The sequence below is a fragment of the Corvus hawaiiensis genome, unplaced genomic scaffold (genome assembly GCF_020740725.1).
Source record: "Corvus hawaiiensis isolate bCorHaw1 unplaced genomic scaffold, bCorHaw1.pri.cur scaffold_32_ctg1, whole genome shotgun sequence".
NCBI classification, from domain to species: Eukaryota; Metazoa; Chordata; class Aves; order Passeriformes; family Corvidae; genus Corvus; species Corvus hawaiiensis.
Window position 1 is genome coordinate 100678 of NW_025963366.1, and position 18852 is coordinate 119529.

The following is an 18852-nucleotide window of genomic DNA, read 5'->3' on the forward strand; positions in this document are numbered from 1 at the left end:
TTCCACCTGAACCTGAGCATATAAAACCTGGCTTGGGGGAACTAGGAAACCACTGCTGCTCAAGGGATCCAGAGGAGGAGCAGAACTTCCACAGGACCAGCACTTTTGACAAGACTGTGACCACCACGTGGTAGGATCTCCAGCACCACTCTGACCAGCACGGTGCCAGGTTGTACTCAGTCTTTGTGGCTTAAAACCCGTTTTCTCTTGATTGCTGTGTTTATTGTAATCTCTTTAATGAATTGTGAGCCTGACCGGAACTCTCTCTTGAGGTGGTTGAGGCGGGTTCATTTCTCCTGCCAGTTTCCCTTAAAAGCAGCACAGTGTTTTTTGGGAGGGGCTGTTTGGAGCTTGCAGGATTCCAAAGCTGAGGCAAAAAGATCCTCTGGGGGATGCTGGGGTGTCCCCAGGAAGGGTTTTTCTGGCAGTCCTGGTAGCTGCTGCCAGCAGAGCCCCCAAGGTGAGCGGGGGGATGCCAGGTCCCGACCCCCCAGTGAGAGTTGGCCTTCCTGGGTCAGGCACTGCTGCTTTCAGCCCAGAGCCAGGGGGTTGTGGGACCCCCCAGAAGAGCCAGAGCAGGGGCACCTTGGGACCCGCAGAGGGAGGAGAGCAGAGAGGAACAATATCGGGACTGGGGGAACGCCGGCAATCTGGAGGAGAGGGAATGTGGAGAGGGTGAACCCTGTGATTGCCTGCACCCTGAAGTGGGGACCTCAGAGAGGGGGGACCTCAAGGATTGCCAGGACCCTCAAGTGGGAAAGGGGGGATGCCTTGAAGCCCTGGCACCCTGAAGCAGAGAATAAGGGGAGAAGGGACCCCAGGACTCCCAAAGCCCCCCAGCATTCCTAAGTGAGGGGATGCCAGAGAAGAGGGACACAAAGGATCTCCAAGTTTGGAGACCAAAGTGGGGGGAGCCTTGGAATTCCAGGGACGCCAGGCAGCCTGGGGTGGGTGGGGACCAAGCAGATGGGGGAAACCCAATACATTCAGGACCCCCAGCAGCTGGGACACGAGGGAGCCCCCAGAAGCTCAAAGTAGAGAGACCAGAGAGGGGGAACTCGCAGGAGGCTTCTTTTGAACTGAATCTTGGTGTTTTGGAGGTTTTTATGGACACCAGAGGCCCGGTGACTTCTAGAGATGGACTTGGGCAGGAGGAACGCCCAACCCAATGCGCTCACACCTTGTTTTTCCCCATTGCAGGAGTTCCCATTCCCAAACCTTGGCCGGATGGAGGAGAAAGCTGTGAGGAAGAGGAAGATGCCCCAGGACAGCCAGACAGGTGAGGCGGAAGTCACTGCCCCTTTCCCCCTCTCTTCTGCTCCATCTCTCAGCCCAGCATCACCCCTGGCTGCAGGACAACCCTGCTGCCAACGCCATCCTGCCAAGGATGAACTGGGGGATCTCCTTCCCCTTCCCTCTGACATGGAAGCAAATCCCATCCTCTCTTTGTTCTTCCTCCCCCAGACAATGAGCTGAGGATGGAGACCAGGAAGGGCAAATTCCCCCGACAGAGTCTTGTGGAAGAGGTCGTTTTGAGTGGCTCCACGTCACAAGAATCCAACGGGAAGGAAAAGCCCCAAAGATGCCATACAAAGAGGGGCTCCAAACCCAGGCCAGGGTGCTCCAAGGAGGAAAGACCCACCCTGTGCTGGGATGGCAGCTGCAGCTCCAGCCAGAGCTCAGACCTGGTGGTCCATGAGCAGCTTCATGATACGGAGAAGCCCTATGAGTGTGGTGAATGTGGGAAGAGCTTCCGCTGGAGGTCCCACCTGATCCGCCACGAGAGGATCCATACCGGGGAACGGCCCTACAAGTGCTTGGAATGTGGGAAGGACTTCAATGTCAGCTCCAGCCTGATCCGCCACCAGCTGACCCACACAGGGGAACGGCCCTACAAGTGTGGGGAATGTGGGAAGAGGTTCAGCAGGAGCTTGGCCCTGATTCACCACCAGAGGATCCACACCGGGGAGAAGCCCTACGAGTGTCCCGAGTGTGGCAAGAGGTGTCGGGACAGCTCCAAACTCCTCCTGCATCAGCGGATTCACACAGACGAGAGGCCCTTCCGCTGCCCCGACTGTGGGAAGGGCTTCTGCCGCAACTCTAGCCTCGTCCCCCATCAGCGCATCCACACTGGGGAGAGGCCCTACAAGTGTCCTGAGTGTGGGAAGAGCTTCACTCGGAGTTCTTACTTGACTAATCACCGGCAGAGCCACCGGTAAGGGAAGCCCTGGGACCGCCCCAACTGCAGGAAAAGCTTTGTCTGCTGCCCCATCATCATCCTCCATCAGAGGACCCACTTTGCAAAGAGAGCTGGTGACCCACATTCCTGGTGATCCACGTTGGGAAGACACCTGGATGGTGATCTCCTTATTCTGGTTTTCCACAGGCACCTGGGTGAACACAGGGGCAGGGTTGGTGGTGTTGCAGTTTTCCCTGTAAGTAACTTCTTTGTCTTATCCCTTCTGTTATCAATATTGTTGCCCTTCCTGTTTGTTCCTTATCTCATTGCTGTTCCCAGTAAATTGTTCTTATCCCAGCCCAGGATCTTTGTCTTTTGTGCTTTCCATGGGAGGCATTAGGGGAGTGAGAGGCGCCACGGTTTTAGTAGGAGCATGAAATGGGGGAATATCATTCCTAAACCACGGCACAAGCAGTCAAAGGGGTTCCGTGGTGACATCCCAGGCTTTTCCTGGGATGATAAAAAGCCGTGGGGTCAGAGGCAGTCAAAGCCATTGCATGGTGACATCCCAGGGGACTTCATGTTGCTGGGGCATTGATCTGTCACAGGTACTCACAAGGGCTCCACGGTGACATTCCAAGTGTCTCCAGGCTGCTAAAGAGCCACGAGGTCACTGGCAGTGACAGAGGCTCCACGGTGATATCCTAGGGGTCTCTAGGCTCCTAAAGATGCATTAGTCACACACAGCCACAGGGACTCCACGGTGACATCTCAGGGGTCTCTGGGCTGCTAAAGACCCGGTCACAGGGGTTTCATGTGAAATGCAAAGGGTGTCTTCTTCCAAAGGGCCATGAGCTCACACATACTCACAGGGGCTCCATGGTGACAACAGACGTGTCTGTATGCTGACAAGGAGCCGGGATGTCACAGTCAGTGACAGGAGTCCAGTGGTGAAATCCCCGTGCTCCTAAAGAACCGTGAGGTGACGGACACTCACAGGGGTTCCATGGTGACATCCAGGAGTCCCCAGGCTGCCCTAGAGCCGGGATGTCACAGACACTCACAGCGTGCCTGTCATGGGCAGAGTGGGAGCTTCAGGCGATGTTTATTAGAGAAGCTGCCATTGGGTCATGAGGTGCAGAAGGGACCCCCAAACACTCCCCATAGATCCCCAAATCCCTCCAGGACCCCCAGGCTTTCTAAACTCCTTCAGTGAGGGGAGCCTGGGAACGGCCGGATCCAATCCCAGCCCCAGATTTTGGCAAGGGTTTATGTTTATTTGGCAAGGATTAGACAGGTGGAATTGAAGCTTTATGCAAATTGTCCCACGGGATGAGTAACAGCAAACCAGATCTATTTATATAAATACAGATCTAATTGATTACCCTCATGATTAGAGAAAAAGATCTTAATCAGAATTATTTACTGCACAGTATAGGAGCTGTAACAACTATTACAATCTAGTGCTCTAGGATGCAATTTTGAAGCACTTGTATTAAAGCAAAACCAGTCCTTAAGCAGAGATTGATGTCACTCACCCAGATCAACGACCGTAGGCAAATGTCTGTGACTCGGCCTTGAGCAGTGACCTTGAGGAGTGTCCCCACTCCAGGGAGGGATCTCCACCACCCCCAAGAAGGGAAATGTCAGAAGACATTGCCATTAAAATTTGGGACAGGGCTTTTCTAGTCTGACGTGCTGCCCTGTCAGTCAGATGTGCCCAGGCTGTGCCAACTCCACAGCTCTGGAGAAGCTCTCAGTGGCGTCACTTGGTTGGTTGTTCCTTTCTCCAGGGATTTTACCAGCTCTGCCACAGCTGCAGCTCCCTCTCATGATGTTGAACTTTGAAATGGAGGAGTCAGGCTGGGTTCTGCATTCTTCACCCCAAAAGCAGCGGGACCTCCCTTCTGCATTCCCCACTGGGGGCTCTGCAAACAGGGCCCTGTTGGAGCTGTTTGAGCCCATTCCAGGCAGAGCCTCCTGCTCCAGCAGGAACTGCCTTTCCTGTGCCATGACCAGGGCAGACCCTGCTGCAGGAGGAGCCCCAGGCCAGCCCAAGACATTGAAGGCCTCAGTGCAGAGTGCCGGAGTGGGAGCTGTGCCAGGGAGAGCCTGAGACACCAAAGGCACCTTGGCAGCAGCAGCTCCTTGCAGGGCATGGCCAGAAGCCTCCCTGGCCAAGCCGGCCCAGTGCCCACCACTGCAGAGCTGCTGCTTCAGGGGGTGACTTCTGGCTGGGCTCTGCTCCACCCCACAGAGTGTGAGCTCAGCACTGAGTCTGGCACAGCCCCTGTGCCTGAGCCCTGCACAACCTCAAGGTCACCTGCGGCCGCCTGGCTCTGTCAGGCCCTGGGGCAGGGCAGAGGGAAAGGCCAGAGCAGGGGCTGGCTTTGGCTGCTCAATGTGGGCTCCAGCAGAGATGAGGAGTTGAGTGAGTTGAAAATGAGGTCACTGCTGTGACATGGGCCTGACTGACAAATGATTGGTCTCAGGAATATCTTGGGGACAAGGTGTTCATCACAAAACCACTCATCCCTGCAGAGACAAGACCAGGAGAGAGGAAAGGGGAGAGCCAGGCCCAGGGGACAGGGCTGGAATGGTGATGGCTGTGAGGTCACTGCCACTGCAGCAGCCTGGCTGGCCCCCAGCAGACATTCTGGCCAGAAGCTTTGTGAGGTCACGCAGCACATCAGAGAACCCCCACAACAGGAATTCCATCCTTGGGGAGTGGAGGGGTTGGCACAAACCTCCTGACCTTGAAGAATTTTGGGATGGAGCATCGCTCTCTGGCTTGCATGGTTGCAGTTCTGTGCCACTCTCACTGTCAAATATTTCCTCCTTAGATCAAATCTAAATTCCCCCTCATTCAGTTTAAAGCTATTGCCCCTTGTTCTGTCACTGCAAGGTTTGGGAAAAAATAACACTCCATTTATCTTGGACCTCGATCACTATGTTTCCATTTTCAAAGACCTTAGAGAGAACCCAAAAATCTCCCAAGATGGGCTTTGGAGGCCTCATCACAAAACCAGCAGGTGGAAGCTGAGGGCCCTGGGCTCAGTTCTGTGGAGACTGAGGACAGAAGAGAAGTAGCCTGGGAGGGCTTGAAGGGAGGTTTCAAAGATGGAGGAGCTTTTCTTCATTGTATAAAACAGCCTGACAAAGAAATAATGGCACCAAGGGCAGCTGGGCAGCTCCAGACTGGACACCAGGAGAAAGGTCTTTCCCTCCCAGGGAAGTGCTGTGCTGCAACACGTCCCCCAGAAGGAGTCTGGAGCAGCCCAAGGCTTTGTGTGCCCAGGCAGAGGCAGGCAGGACGCAGAGCTGCCAGCAAAGGAAGGGGCCGGCAAGTTGGAGCAGCCGGGGGGATGAGGACAGCCTGCAGGGACAGAGGCGCAGGGCAGGGACAGCGTGGGACAGCCTGGGCTGCAGAGGGCAGAGGGATGGGCAGCAGCTGCAAGGCCCTGACAGAGCCAACTTGTGCAGCACTTTGGCCACGGCTGCTGGCCCTGGCCCTGAGGCCAGCAGGAGACAAGTGACCCTTGCAGCCCTGGGGCCTCAGGGCCTCCTTGTCCCTGCTCAGCGGCCTGGCAGGGGCCACCCCATGCTGTGTCTTCTGTAAAAACAATTGACAAGAGGGTCCTCAGCACAGGAAAGACTCGGAGGTCGTGGAACACTTCCAGAGGAGGCCACCAAGATGCTCGGGGGACTGGAGCAGCTCTGTGACAGAGACAGGCTGGGACAGTTGGACCTGTTCAGTCTGGAGCAGAAAAGGCCGTGGGGACACCCCAGTGTGACCTTTCAGACTTCAAAGCACCTCCTCGGAAACATGTGGAGAAATGTTTCCGTAGGGCCTGTGCCAAGGGGACAAGGGGAGATTGTTTTCAACTGAAAGAGAGTGGGTTCAGAGCAGAGAAAAGGGAAAATTCTAATGCTGAGAGTGGTGAAACACTGGCACAGATTTCCCAGCGAGCTGGTGGATGCCCCGTGCCTGGAAACATTCCAGACCACATTGGACGGGGCTCTGAGCATTCTGATGGAGTGAAAGATGTCTCTGCTGCCACCCAGAAGGAGGCCCTGCCCTGTGGTGTCGGCTACCGGAGTGGTCGCTGTGTCTCTTGTAGGATGCAATTCCCCCAGGGAGCAGAGGGAACACACAGCACCACTGGGAGCAGGAGCATCCTGCCATGGAGACGGGAATATTCTGGATGCAGAGGCTCAGGCTGCCCTGTTTGGCTTCTGTGTAGATGGAGACAAGTGTCAGAAGAGACTGAGAACCAGGAGCCCCCACCGTGTCTCAGAGACCCCTTGATTCCCTGAGGCCCCACAGTGTCACAGGTTTCTCCTTTGGGCCACGAGGTCGCACGGTGTCACAGGATCCCTCTGGTGCCATGAGCCCTTGTGGTGTCACAATGGTCCTTGGTTCCACGAGGCCCCACATTGTTACAGAGTCCCCTTTCTGCTGCGAGGTCCCACATTATGTCAGGGTCGCCTTGGCTCCATGAGGCCTCACAGTGTCACAGGTTCCCCCCTTTCTGCCATCAGGTCTCACATTGTCCCAGGGTCTCTTTGGTTCCATGAGGCCCTGCAGTGTCACAATGGATCTTTGGTTCCATGAGGCCCTGCAGTGTCACAAGGATCCCTGGGAACCACGAGGCCCTCAGGGATCACAATGGATCCTTGGTTCCATGAGGCCCCACAGTGCCCCAGGGCCTGTGGATTCCACAAGATCCTGGAGTGGCACAGGGTTCCTTTGCTTCCATGTGTCCCCGCGGTGTCACAATGTCCCCACGGTTCCAGGAGGCCCCGCAGTGTCACAGACGAGCAGCACTGGAGTGGGAGCAGCACCAGGGGAGGTTTTGCAGCTGCGCTGGAACAGCAGCAGCAGCAGCAGCCACGGAGCAACAGTGGAACAGCGGTGGAATGCAAGTCCCGTGAGCAGCAGCTGAGGGAGCTGGGGTTGTTTATCCTGGAGAAGAGGAGGCTCAGGGGGGACCTTCTCACTCTCTACAACTCCCTGACAGGAGGGGGCAGCCAGGTGGGGCTCGGTCTCTTCTCCCAGGGACCAGAGACAGGACAAGAGGACACAGCCTTGAGCTGCAGCAGAGGAGGTTTAGGCTGGAGATTAGAAAGAGTTTCTTCACAGCAAGGGTGATTGGGCATTGGAATGGGCTGCCCAGGGAGGTGGTGGAGTTGCCGTCCCTGGAGGTATTTAAGGAAAGACTGGATGTGGCACTTGCTGCCATGGTCTGGTGACAAGGTGGTGTTGGGTCATAGGTTGGACTGGATGATGTCACAGGTCTTTTCCAAGCTGGTTAATTCTGGGATTCTGTGATTCAGTGCAGCAGCGGTGGAACATTGGTGAAAAAAGAGTGGGAAAGGCCCCGCAGCTGTGGAGCAGCACCTGAGATGCCCAAGCTGCGGGACACAGAGCGGGTCTGAGCGCTGTGTCCTGTGGGAGCCGGCCCCACACACCAGAACCATGCCCGTCGGTCTGACCCAGAGCAGGGGGCAGCGGCAGGAATTGCTGCTGGGCTGCGGAAGGGGCAGATCCAGCGCGTTTGATGGTGACTCGGGGGTTGGATCCTGGCTGTTGGCGGCCACCTTTGGTGGTAGCGGGACACTTTCAGTTGATCTGAAGTCGTGAACTCAGGAGAAAGTCAGCACAAAAGGAATCAAGTGGCCTTTTCTGCTGCAGGGAAACACATCTTGGTAGAGGTTTAATGATTTCTGATGTAGGAAGCAAACGGAGTCAATTTTTGGCCTGTGGTTTTGTTGTAATCCAGGGACAGTTTCCAAAATGATGCAATTTGTGGTGAAAAACCAGGAACGTGCCTCAGCATCGGGATGTTGCACACTGAGTACAGAGCTGTTTGTGGTGGTTATGATCAAGAAAACAATTGGAATTCTTGTCCCTATTTCACTCTTTCTCCCTCTCTCTCTGGGAATGAGTCTCCAACACTCCCTGCAGCTCTGCTTTCCATGATCTGCTCCTCTGGAGTTGGGCTTGGCCAGCTGAGCAGCGGGAAGAGGGTGGATAATGGACCATTCCAACTGCAGACTTTCTTTTTGTAGCCTCTGGATTTCCAGCGTTTAGAAATGGTCATGTTTTAAACTGTCTGACCAAATCCCACAGGTCTGACTTCTGCCCTGGCAGAAAACCCTCCTGTGGCCCTGTTTGGGAACGGACCCTCGGAAACACCTCACTGCAGATGAGTTTTGGTTGGTTTTGCTAAGAGATGACAAGAAGATCAGCACAAGGAGGAAGGCTGAGGGAGAGGGAAGGACCAATTCCTTCCTTTTGTCTTCCCATTTCAAAGTCTCCTGCACAGGTTGTGCTGCAGCCAGAGACTTGCCGGGCCAAGGGCTGAGGGAAACGATTCAGCTGAGGCACTTGAGGCATCTTGTCCCCGGTTTGTAGCCCTGGATCTGGGAGGGGACTCAGCTGCTCCCCCTGCACCCCACAACCCCCCTGAAATGGGGGATTCCTCCCGCCTCTGCCAGGTGCCCCTTATCCATCCCTAGCCTGGGTGCTCCTGGTCTGAGCTCCCATGGTCATTCCTGGTGGTGGGGAGCAGGAGGGAGGAGTTCAGAGCAAACCTGGGAGGTGCCAGCAGGCTCAGAGATGTGTGGAGGTGACAGTGAGACAGTGATGGGATGTGCAGATGGTCAGGGGGACAGGACAACACCTCGGGGATCAACTTCTTGGAGATTTGGGGGAATTTCCTTTGGAAAACACGCCCGGACACAGACACATGGACACGGAGTGTAAATTTGCTGAAGGGGTTTATTGGCCATTTGAGGAAAAAGGCCCAGGGCTCACAGGGGATCAGGCGATTCCTCCAGGGATGATCATCATCTCCTCATTCCACGGGAGGGGGACAGGACATGGTTTTCCCCACCTGGTTCAATCTAAAAACACAGACATCAAAATGTGATCCCCCTGTGTCCAATGGGATGGGAGAGGGTCCTCGTCCCCATGCCTGTCATGAAGGAGAAGGGAATTGGAGCCCTGGATAGACCCAGGACAGGATTTTGCTCCTCAGATCCACAGAACCCCAAGACCCCCCCAAGCCCCAGGATGCCCCAAAATCTCCAGGTAATCCTGCTGCCCACATGGGGACTGTCGGGTTCCCAACAGCTCCCCAGTGACAAGGAAAGACTTAGGGGCCGCTCTGTCCAGCACACTTGGGACACGGATCTGGGACAACCCCCCACCATGTCCCTTTGCCGTCCCCAAGTTCTGGCAACACCCAGCAGGTTCTGGGATCCCTCCAGAAACCCCCAGGACCCTCTGGGGCCACGAGACCCCCGAGTGTTGCTCACCTATCCATGTAGAGCAGCAGCCAGGCGCTTCTGCTGCAGAAGAGCCTCCAGCTTTTCATCCAGAGCAGGCTGGGGACAAAGGCAGCGTTAGAGACACACTGGGGGCACTGGGCTGCACTGGGAGGAAAAGGGAAAGCAAAGGGGTCCTTGGGGAAGGGGCCTGCGGGCAGCAATGGGGTGCAGGAGCTGCTGTGCTCCTGCCCAGCGGCAGTGGGGTCCTGGCCAAGAGGCACAGCTGGGGCAGGGGCTGTGCCCTGGGCCTTGCAGAGGGTGCTGGGGGGCCTGGGATGGGAATGCAACAGGGGCCCTGGGCAAGGGGTTCCCTGGGAAGGATCCGTGGGGCAGGGGAGGTGTCTGGGGTGTCAGCAGGGCTGCACTGGGCTGTGCTGGGGCAGCATGGGATGGCCTGGGGTGTGGTGGCCGTGCGAGGGGAGGGTCTGACACTGGCAGAACTCCTGGTACCCACCTGAGGTGTCTTCAGGATGTCGACATTGTCTACATCCACCTGCAGAGAGACCAGGAGATCTCGCTGGTCACTGGGATGTCCCCAGTGCCAGCAAGGGATGGGAGGAACCAAAGTGCCCCCCAATTACCAGAGGGGATGCCCTCCAGTCGCAGCCCCCCACTCACCTCCTGGAGATCATCTTGGGTTCCTTCCAGGAGTGCCTGGGAAAGGACAACAAAGGCTTGGTCTGGATTGGACCTTGTGGGGCTGAGGGGGGAACACGGGTGCAGGGAGCAGGGCGGAGGCAAAGGGATGGGAATTCAGGGCCTCCAAGGAGATCTGTTTGGAGCTGGGGGAGACCCAAAGACACTGACCTGGGGTAAACTGAGGAGCCAAGGGACGTGGCTGGGGCCGTGGAAGGGGCACGGTGTAAGGTACAGGGCAGGAGAAAGGAATTGTGGTGTAGGGACATGGGAGTGCAAGGGAGGGGCTTGGTGGGGAAAGAAGAACGGGGATGGGCAAGGACAAAAGCGACAGGACTGAGAGAGGGTTTGGGAGCTGGGGGTGAGTCCAGGAATGGTATCAGGAGACAGCGCTGCAGTGGCCAGGAAGAAAGGCAAAGGACTGGGGGGGGCATGGAAGGAAAGGGCTTGGGAATGGTCAGTGGGAGGGCATTTGGGGAGGCTGGCTAGGACATAGAGGAGAGAGCCGGGAGGAAATTCCTGAAGGGACACCAAAAGGGTGGGATGAGAGGCCAGAAAGGGCAGGGTGTGGGGACCTGTTTGGCTGGTGCCTCACCTTGGCCTGTGCCGGGAGGCACAGCAGGATGGAGAAGAGCAGGGTCACGCTGAGCACAGCCACCTTCATCTTCCTCTCGCACTGGGCAGCGCTGGCTGAGGCTGCGCCGGGCCAGGAGCACCTTTATCCCTGCCGGGACTCCTCGCTGCACCCTCCCCGACAGCCCCCAGGCCAAAGCCCGGCTTGGCACAGCCCCCAGCCCTGGCCACAAGCCCGGCCCTGGCACAGAGTCCATCCCACCTGCGGCACGCATCCAGCCCCCTTGCCTGGCATCCCTCCAGCTTCCTGCACGGGGCAGCTGCCCCTGGAATGGCCCAGGCACCTGCGGGGGCCAAGGCCCTGGGGGGGGTAGGGAGCCAAAGGCAGCTGGGGACCCTGTGGGGACAACCCCCACTCCACCACAATCCATCCTCCTGCAGCCCCCACAGCCAGATCCCCCATCTCCCGCTGCCCCTTCCCTCCCAGAGCTTTCCCTGTGGGACACCCCAGAGCTGAGCCCAGTCCCAGACCCAATATGTGGGAGAAGAACAGTGTCATGGGCAATGTGATCAACCCCATAACTGGGATCTCCAGTCACTGGAGACACTGGGGAGCGCTCAGGAGTACTGGGGGTGGTGATCAGCTGCATACAATGCTGAGGCTTGGGGAATTACTCAGGTGTGGCAGTTCCTAAATTCACACCACCTCGTTTTCTTGCATTGCAGGCCTCAAACCGGTCCCATCTCCAGCCCCAGAGCAGAGTCCAGAGGGGAAGATGCCCTACCCAGACCCTCACACTGTCACACCTGGGCACACCAGAGCACCTGGGGCCTGCTCTGCACAGCTGCCCCACACATGTGTGCTTCCAGGACCCCATCTGTGGGATATGCCCACCTGTACTACCCATCCCCAACAAGGCTCAGACGCCAGCACTGTCCCTGCCTGGGACATGCCCACAGCTCCCCAAGGCCCTTGTCCCCACAGAGAGTCTCTGCAATGTCCTGGCCCTGGGCCCAGGCCAGCGCTGGACCTGAGCAGGAAGTGCCCATCCAAAGGGAAGTGGAGAAAGAGGAGCTTGTCCCCAGGCAGCCACTTGGAGCTAATTGGGCAAAGAGAGGTGTCCTGGGAGGAGGAGGGATGATGGTCCCCTGCCAGCATCTCTGATAAGCCCTGTTTGCCCAGGGCCCGAGGCACCAGGAAGACATTCAGACATTTTGGGTTGAGGGGAAGTCTGTGCATAGAGGAGCTGAAGGCAGCCTGGAAGCCTGGGCTCCCTGCAGGCCTGGCAGCAGGGAGAGCCTGTAGAGGGGGGCAGAGCTGGGGACACAGGAAGGCAGAGCCATGGGAATGTCTTTGTTTCACCATTCCTTCTCCCTGCTCTCCTGGGTCAGAGATTCCTGAGGGCTGAACTTACCCTTCAAAAATGGCAACTCCACCACTCCCCTTCCTGTCCTGCTTTTCTGAAACCCCTGGAGCCATTCCCAAGAGCACTGCAACCATGGAGCCATCCCTCCATCTCTTGGAGACATCCAAGTCTCACAACCGCACATCTCTCAGTCTCTGGGTTTTCTTCCCATCCCTCATGATTTGGGATCCAGGCCCTTCAGCAAGGCATTGGAGAGTGTCTGTATCCCAGGAGGGATGCAAGAGGACACCCCCTTGACCTGTCTTGTGGCCATTTCCTGGGCTGCCTTCCTTTCCTGAATTATCCCCATGGGATCCTTGTCTTGCTGTCTGGGTGCTCTCTGGAACTCTGCCCTTCCCCTGTCGTTGCCAGTTTCAAGTCCTCCTTCCCAGGCTGGCCGAAACACGGGTGTCCCGTTTCTTGAGAGGGATCTGGTCTCTCCCAATGAGCCCCCAAGCTTCCAACAGGCTCCCACGGTTCCTCTGCAAACTCCTCCTCTGTCTGAGATGTGCCACATTCCTTCCAGCTGTGCTTCCCAGACCCATCCACTTCCAAAACCATCGAGCAGCCCCTGGGACAGGAAAATCCTGCTCTGGTTTAGTGATCTGCCTAGAAAGGTGTGAGGAGAAATCTTTTGAGGACACCCAAGCTGCAAATCAAAGGCTGTGGGTAAAAATCTGCTTTGGGTTCTGAAGCCCATGGGAGCCTTGCCTGAGGCTCAAAGATTCCCAGTGTCTCTTGCTTTGTTCTCAGGTGGATCCAGATGCCTGTCCCAGCTTCCAATGTTGCCTTTCCCTGGTCTTAAAATTAAGAACCAAACACGGTTTAAGGGAAAAAGGCTTTTTACCTTGGTATTTATTTAAGGATCTTAAGGTGCATGACTTCGTCCAGGTGGAATGCACCAAAATGCACATGGAAATGCACCCAAAATGCCCACACACGATGGATCGTGTGTACAATTTATAGACCTTGCAAATTAGCATATCTATCAAAGATTCCCCAATGAGAAGCTTAAATTAATAGTGTGATATCCCCCCATCCCGAGGAATTCCGCCCTGGATGGCCCTATCTTAGTTTGCAGAATATGTTCTAGGGAGGACCTTGGTTTCTCAGGATAGCATAGGACTTTCTGGCCCTAAGTGTGAGGCTTCCAAGATGTTTGTTCTCCTGGCTTAACGGAATATTAGGACTATGCTAAATTATCAGGCTTAAGGAACTACAAGTATGCATGCTAAAAGCACTGAGGACACATAAAAGCTATATAAAAGGGTATGTAAAAGGTATAGATAAAAAAGGCAAAAAATCATCATGGCATCACCAAGAAGGAAAAACCCACAGGGAAGTGATTCCCAAGAGCTGTCCCTGGCTGTGATTCCTGTTTGACATTCCAGGGCATTAGTGAAGGGTTCTGCTTCTCTCTTTCCCAGGGACACTGTGGGTCCATCTGAGATGTGTTGTGGGCCAGCTGGGAAAGCATTTCAGGCGCCTGCCTTGACTCTTTGCTCTGGAACTTGCCCAAGGAGCTGCACATCCCTAGGAAGGCCAAGATGTCTGAATGTCTTCATGGTGCCTTGGGCCCTGGGCAAACAGGGCTTATCAGAGATGCTGGCAGGGGACCATCATCCCTCCTCCTCCCAGGACACCTCTCTTTGCCCAATTAGCTCCAAGTGGCTGCCTGGGGACAAGCTCCTCTTTCTCCACTTCCCCTTAGATGGGCACTTCCTGCTCAGGTCCAGCGCTGGCCTGGGCCCAGGGCCAGGACATTGCAGAGACTCTCTGTGGGGACAAGGGCCTTGGGGAGCTGTGGGCATGTCCCAGGCAGGGACAGTGCTGGCGTCTGAGCCTTGTTGGGGATGGGTATTACAGGTGGGCATATCCCACAGATGGGGTCCTGGAAGCACACATGTGTGGGGCAGCTGTGCAGAGCGGGCCCCAGGTGCTCTGGTGTGCCCAGGTGTGACAGTGTGAGGGTCTGGGTAGGGCATCTTCCCCTCTGGACTCTGCTCTGGAGCTAGTTTGAGGACTGCAATGCAAGAAAACGAGGTGGTGTGAATTTAGGAAGTGCCACACCTGAGTAATTCCCCAAGCCTCAGCATTGTATGCAGCTGATCACCATCCCCAGTGCTCCCCAGTGCTCCCCAGTGCTCCCCAGTGTCTCTAGTGACTGGAGATCCCAGTTATGGGGTTGATCACATTGCCCATGACACTGTTCTTCTCCCACATATTGGGTCTGGGACTGGGCTCAGCTCTGGGGTGTCCCACAGGGAAAGCTCTGGGAGGGAAGGGGCAGCGGGAGATGGGGGATCTGGCTGTGGGGGCTGCAGGAGGATGGATTGTGGTGGAGTGGGGGTTGTCCCCACAGGGTCCCCAGCTGCCTTTGGCTCCCTACCCCCCGCAGGGCCTTGGCCCCCGCAGGTGCCTGGGCCATTCCAGGGGCAGCTGCCCCGTGCAGGAAGCTGGAGGGATGCCAGGCAAGGGGGCTGGATGCGTGCCGCAGGTGGGATGGACTCTGTGCCAGGGCCAGGCTTGTGGCCAGGGCTGGGGGCTGTGCCAAGCCGGGCTTTGGCCTGGGGGCTGTCGGGGAGGGTGCAGCGAGGAGTCCCGGCAGGGATAAAGGTGCTCCGGGCCCGGCGCAGCCTCAGCCAGCGCTGCCCAGTGCGAGAGGAAGATGAAGGTGGCTGTGCTCAACGTGGCCCTGCTCTTCTCCATCCTGCTGTGCCTCCCGGCACAGGCCAAGGTGAGGCACCAGCCAAATATGTCCCCACACCCTGCCCTTTCTGGCCTCTCATCCCACCCTTTTGGTGTCCCTTCAGGAATTTCCTCCCGGCTCTCTCCTCTATGTCCTAGCCAGCCTCCCCAAATGCCCTCCCACTGACCATTCCCAAGCCCTTTCCTTCCATGCCCCCCCCAGTCCTTTGCCTTTCTTCCTGGCCACTGCAGCGCTGTCTCCTGATACCATTCCTGGACTCACCCCCAGCTCCCAAACCCTCTCTCAGTCCTGTCGCTTTTGTCCTTGCCCATCCCCGTTCTTCTTTCCCCACCAAGCCCCTCCCTTGCACTCTTATGTCCCTACACCACAATTCCTTTCTCCTGCCCTGTACCTTACACCGTGCCCCTTCCACGGCCCCAGCCACGTCCCTTGGCTCCTCAATTTACCCCAGGTCAGTGTCTTTGGGTCTCCCCCAGCTCCAAACAGATCTCCTTAGAGGCCCTGAATTCCCATCCCTTTGCCTCCGCCCTGCTCCCTGCACCCGTGTTCCCCCCTCAGCCCCACAAGGTCCAATCCAGACCAAGCCTTTGTTGTCCTTTCCCAGGCACTCCTGGAAGGAACCCAAGATGATCTCCAGGAGGTGAGTGGGGGGCTGGGACTGGAGGGCATCCCCTCTGGTAATTGGGGGGCACTTTGGTTCCCCCCATCCCTTGCTGGCACCGGGGACATCCCAGTGACCAGCGAGATCTCCTGGTCTCTCTGCAGGTGGATGTAGTCAATGTCGACATCCTGAAGACACCTCAGGTGGGTACCAGGAGTTCTGCCGGTGTCAGACCCTCCCCTCGCACGGCCACCACACCCCAGGCCATCCCATGCTGCCCCAGCACAGCCCAGTGCAGCCCTGCTGACACCCCAGACACCTCCCCTGCCCCACGGATCCTTCCCAGGGAACCCCTTGCCCAGGGCCCCTGTTGCATTCCCATCCCAGGCCCCCCAGCACCCTCTGCAAGGCCCAGGCCACAGCCCCTGCCCCAGCTGTGCCTCTTGGCCAGGATCCCACTGCCTCTGGGCAGGAGCACAGCAGCTCCTGCACCCCATTGCTGCCCTCAGGCCCCTTCCCCAAGGACCCCTTTGCTTTCCCTTTTCCTCCCAGTGCAGCCCAGTGCCCCCAGTGTGTCTCTAACGCTGCCTTTGTCCCCAGCCTGCTCTGTGTAAAAAGCTGGAGGCTCTTCTGCGGGTGAAGCGCCTGGCTGCCTCTCTGGATGCCTAGGTGAGCAGTGCCTGCAGGGAGAGGGCTGGGGCCAAGGCCCCTCTCATGTCCCAGTGGGCACCAGAGGTCACCTTCTGCGAATGTCTTTCAGGATTGCAAGTTGTGGGGACAACCGTGTCCTTTTCCCTACTAGTGGAATGAGGAGATGATCATCCCTGGAGGAATCCCCTGAACCCTTTGAGCCCAGGGCCATTTGCCCCTGACTAATCAATACACCCTTTTGGCAAAGCTACGCTCTGTGTCCGTGTGTCTGTGTCCGTGTGTGCTTTCCTAAGGAAATTCCCCCAAATCTCCAAGAAGTTGATCCCAGAGGTGTTGTCCTGTCCCCGTGACCATCTGCACATCCCGTCACTGTCTCACTGTCACCTCCACACATCTCTGAGCCTGCTGGCACCTCCCAGGTTTGCTCTGAACTCCTCCCTCCTGCTCCCCACCACCAGGAATGACCATGGGAGCTCAGACTAGGAGCACCCAGGCTAGGGATGGATAAGAAGCACCTGGCAGAGGCGGGAGGAATCCCCCATTTCAGGGGGGTTGTGGGGTGCAGGGGGGGCAGCTGAGTCCCCTCCCAGATCCAGGGCTACAAACCGGGGACAAGATGCCTCAAGTGCCTCAGCTGAATCGTTTCCCTCAGCACTTGGCCCGGCAAGTCTCTGGCTGCAGCACAACCTCTGTAGGTTCCATTGCATTGTTTGCAATGGGAAGACAAAAGGAAGGAACTGGTCCTTCCCTCTCCCTCAGCCTTCCTCCTTGTGCTGATCTTCTTGTCATCCCTTAGCAAAACCAACCAAAAGTCATCTGCAGTGAGGTGTTTCCGAGGGTCCGTTCCCAAATAGGGCCACAGGAGGGTTTTCTGCCAAGGCAGAAGTCAGACCTGTGGGATTTGGTCAGAATGTTTAAAACATGACCATTTCTAAATGCTGGAAATCCAGAGGCTACAAAAAGGAAGTCTGCAGTTGGAATGGTCCATTATCCTCCTGCTTCCCGCTGCTCAGCTGGCCAAGCCCAACTCCAGAGGAGCAGATCATGGAAAGCAGAGCTGCAGGGAGTGTTGGAGACTCATTCCCAGAGAGAGAGGGAGAAAGAGTGAAGTAGGGACAAGAATTCCAGTTGTTTTCTTGATCACAACCACCACAAACAGCTCTGTACTCAGTGTGTAACATCCCGATGCTGAGGCACGTTCCTGGTTTTTCACCACAAATTGCATCATTTTGGAAACTGTCCCTGGATTACAACAAAACCACAGGCCAAAAATTGACTCTATTTGCTTCCTACATCAGAAAGCAGCCAGCTTAGAACTGGTGTGGACCAGGGGAATCCGACTGTTTAATTAAAACAAAGCATCGCGAAGGCCCGAGGCGGGTGTTGACGCCATGTGATTTCTGCCCAGTGCTCTGAATGTCAAAGTGAAGAAATTCAATGAAGCGCGAGTAAGCGGCCAGCGTAACTACCATCTTCTGAGGAGATACCTGTTACGAAGTGGGCACTGCTGCAAAGGTCGCTCCTCCTCATGGTACCACTGTATGCCCTTTGAAGTGTAATGAAGCCGACTTCTGCCCCGGCATGGTACCATTGGAATCTCCAGTCAACAATCTCCTGCTAAACTGTTAAACAAATTATATGTAAGGACCGTGCAGCTTTTTACCCGAATTCCGGCCCAGGGATTTGTGCCTGGCAAGATCCGGTAATTTATTGAGAGGTCTACTGCCGATCTTATTCCTCCTCTCCTAAAATTTTGGACACTTTAACTATCCGGATCCCTAAAATGTGTCCATCGATACGCCTGTACCAGGCATTGACCGGCACCCAAACTTCCCATTTTGATTGGGTGGACCTGGCATCTAAAACTTTTAATCTAGATTCCTTGTGTAAAAACAGGGCCTACCTGTGCTCTCTAAATTTACCATCTGGCCTCCCTAACTTAGCAGAAAATGCATTTGAACTGCTGACACTGGAGTTTTACACATCGGGTGTGTTTGACACTAAGGAGTGTGTTCGTTTTCCTACGGTTTGGGAGGGTTTTCCCAGGCTATGGGAGGTGTAAGAACATCTTAAAACTCAACCAAGTGTGGGAGAAGACAGCTGTCTCCCGAGACTTTTTGTACTAAACAACGGGGGAAAAAGCAGCAAGGAGAGGGAAGGAACATTGGAAACATTGCCTCCTGAGCTGGAGCACAACCTGCCAGCAACATCCCCACCCACATCTCTAAGTTTCCTCTTGCGTGACTTTTGAATAGGTTCCCACAGAGGGAGGAAACTGGTAATTGCCCTTGTTCCCCAGACCAACTTATCAATGTTTCTGTTCCTCATTCTAAGCACAGCTAAGCAAACATACAAATGACAGATCAGCAATTATTCCATAAGCAATTCCTAACATCTTGAAAACTGTTTCAGGTCCAGCTCTCTTAACCATTTTAATTAACTCTAGCTGGGCCCAAATTCCTTCCTCTTCTAACTAACTGCAACACAGCTAGCCTATAACTAAACTCTTTATGTTTCTTTTAAATCTATGTTTCGCCCACAAAAGGTGTTGGTCTAAGGAGGAAGAGCATCTGCTGATAAGGTTGAAGGCTCAGTTTTGGGGAAACAAAACCATCAGTAAACTCATTGCCAAACACATTCTGTCCAAGACAGGGAAGCAGATGAGTGATAAGAGGAGATTGCTGCCCAGGGAACCAGCTGTGGGCATGGGAACAGCAGCTGGGATGAGTCATTGGCCAGATAATGAGGAGGAACAGCTGGG

General features: G+C 55.8%; 4 long non-coding RNA genes across 4 annotated transcripts; 2 read left to right on the forward strand and 2 right to left on the reverse strand.

Annotated features, from left to right (window-relative positions):
- The first annotated feature begins 3068 nt into the window (after positions 1 to 3068).
- On the forward strand, positions 3069 to 17515 carry LOC125321030. The gene is made up of 3 exons (XR_007201407.1): positions 3069 to 3079; positions 12906 to 12913; positions 17401 to 17515. It is a non-coding gene; the product is annotated as an uncharacterized LOC125321030 (long non-coding RNA).
- On the reverse strand, positions 8949 to 9540 carry LOC125321029. The gene is made up of 2 exons (XR_007201406.1): positions 9503 to 9540; positions 8949 to 9088 (listed from the first exon to the last, which is right to left on the reverse strand). It is a non-coding gene; the product is annotated as an uncharacterized LOC125321029 (long non-coding RNA).
- Positions 9536 to 10769, reverse strand: LOC125321028. The gene is made up of 4 exons (XR_007201405.1): positions 10746 to 10769; positions 10133 to 10168; positions 9969 to 10007; positions 9536 to 9571 (listed from the first exon to the last, which is right to left on the reverse strand). It is a non-coding gene; the product is annotated as an uncharacterized LOC125321028 (long non-coding RNA).
- On the forward strand, positions 14818 to 16341 carry LOC125321027. Its single transcript, XR_007201404.1, has 5 exons — positions 14818 to 14866; positions 15444 to 15479; positions 15605 to 15643; positions 16041 to 16109; positions 16201 to 16341. It is a non-coding gene; the product is annotated as an uncharacterized LOC125321027 (long non-coding RNA).
- Positions 17516 to 18852: the final 1337 nt, after the last annotated feature.